Raw genomic sequence first — 489 nt, forward strand, 5'->3', positions numbered from 1 at the left:
GGGGGGGGGGGGGGGGAATTCGACTCCTGCCCTCTGAGCTAAAATTACCTTGACAATAGGGAATGCCACGCCATTTACCAATTGCCCGAGTTAAAGAATATATCTTGGGTATGGATGTGTTGACAGGACAAACAGTTGAAACTAAATGGTTGCTTCTGCTTCAGGACTTTGCAAGCAGGATTTGCTATTTGATCTATAACTGTCTTGTGTGGTTTCTTGAAGTGGGATCATGTTGTGCTCCCCATGCCTCCAGAGGTTAACAGTGTTAACTGTAAAACAATATTGTAAGCCAGGGAGGAAGGAGGAAATTACTCAAACTGTTCAAGGACTTCAACAAGTTGGAATTGTTAGAAAAGTACAATTGTTTTTAATAATCCTATTTGGCCTGTTTGTAAACCAGCTGGCACTTGGAGAATGACTCTAGATTATAGAGAACTGAATAAAGTCACCCCCTACCCATGTTACAGTACAAGGTATGGTTGCTCTTAC

The sequence above is a fragment of the Athene cunicularia genome (assembly GCF_003259725.1).
Source record: "Athene cunicularia isolate RWA chromosome 4 unlocalized genomic scaffold, athCun1 chr4_part2, whole genome shotgun sequence".
NCBI lineage: Eukaryota > Metazoa > Chordata > Aves > Strigiformes > Strigidae > Athene > Athene cunicularia.